At 43.1% G+C, this 1,091-nt stretch overlaps 2 non-coding genes across 2 annotated transcripts; both read right to left on the reverse strand.

Moving 5' to 3' along the window:
* Positions 1–296: 296 nt before the first annotated feature.
* On the reverse strand, positions 297–415 carry LOC129116143 (5S ribosomal RNA). The gene has a single exon (XR_008533438.1). It is a non-coding gene; the product is annotated as a 5S ribosomal RNA (ribosomal RNA).
* Positions 416–795: 380 nt separating this feature from the next.
* LOC129116144 (5S ribosomal RNA) lies at positions 796–914 on the reverse strand. The gene has a single exon (XR_008533439.1). It is a non-coding gene; the product is annotated as a 5S ribosomal RNA (ribosomal RNA).
* Positions 915–1,091: the final 177 nt, after the last annotated feature.

A 1,091-nucleotide genomic window follows, 5' to 3' on the forward strand; every position in this document is an offset into this window, starting at 1 on the left:
TTGCCAGACAAACTCACAGCTTTTAAATGTCAAATCAGAATGTACAAAGTGGCTATAAGGTTCACAATTGTAGTGCAGTAAAAAGATTAATATTTACTGTTGAAATGTAGAATACGTTAGCATAAAATTGAAAAGAAAATGATCGATGAGCTTAGGAATGATGAAAGCCATCATTTAACTGGATTTGTGTCATTTCTATACCGGCAAGTCATGATCTAGCTATTTCCTTCCCACCCTGTCGGTGTCCACTGAAAAAGCAGCAGCGCCCTCTGCTTTTTGTAAAGAGGAGTGAAAAAAGCTTACAGCACCTGGTATTCCCAGGCGGTCTCCCATCCAAGTACTGACCAGGCCCGACCCTGCTTAGCTTCCGAGATCAGACGAGATCGGGCGTGTTCAGGGTGGTATGGCCGTAAGCAAATATCGTGCCTACCAAAGGTCCTTTTAAAGATACTATATCACCACGCTTTGCTCTTTCGTCTATACAGGGAGCGCCTGCAGATTGCCAGACAAACTCACAGCTTTTAAATGTCAAATCAGAATGTACAAAGTGGCTATAAGGTTCACAATTGTAGTGCAGTAAAAAGATTAATATTTACTGTTGAAATGTAGAATACGTTAGCATAAAATTGAAAAGAAAATGATCGATGAGCTTAGGAATGATGAAAGCCATCATTTAACTGGATTTGTGTCATTTCTATACCGGCAAGTCATGATCTAGCTATTTCCTTCCCACCCTGTCGGTGTCCACTGAAAAAGCAGCAGCGCCCTCTGCTTTTTGTAAAGAGGAGTGAAAAAAGCTTACAGCACCTGGTATTCCCAGGCGGTCTCCCATCCAAGTACTGACCAGGCCCGACCCTGCTTAGCTTCCGAGATCAGACGAGATCGGGCGTGTTCAGGGTGGTATGGCCGTAAGCAAATATTGTGCCTACCAAAGGTCCTTTTAAAGATACTATATCACCACACTTTGCTCTTTCGTCTATACAGGGAGCGCCTGCAGATTTCCAGACACACTCACAGCTTTTAAATGTCAAATCAGAATGTACAAAGTGGCTATAAGGTGTATTCCCAGGCGGTCTCCCCATCCAAGTACT

Source organism: Anoplopoma fimbria, unplaced genomic scaffold (genome assembly GCF_027596085.1).
Source record: "Anoplopoma fimbria isolate UVic2021 breed Golden Eagle Sablefish unplaced genomic scaffold, Afim_UVic_2022 Un_contig_12747_pilon_pilon, whole genome shotgun sequence".
Classification (NCBI taxonomy): Eukaryota; Metazoa; Chordata; class Actinopteri; order Perciformes; family Anoplopomatidae; genus Anoplopoma; species Anoplopoma fimbria.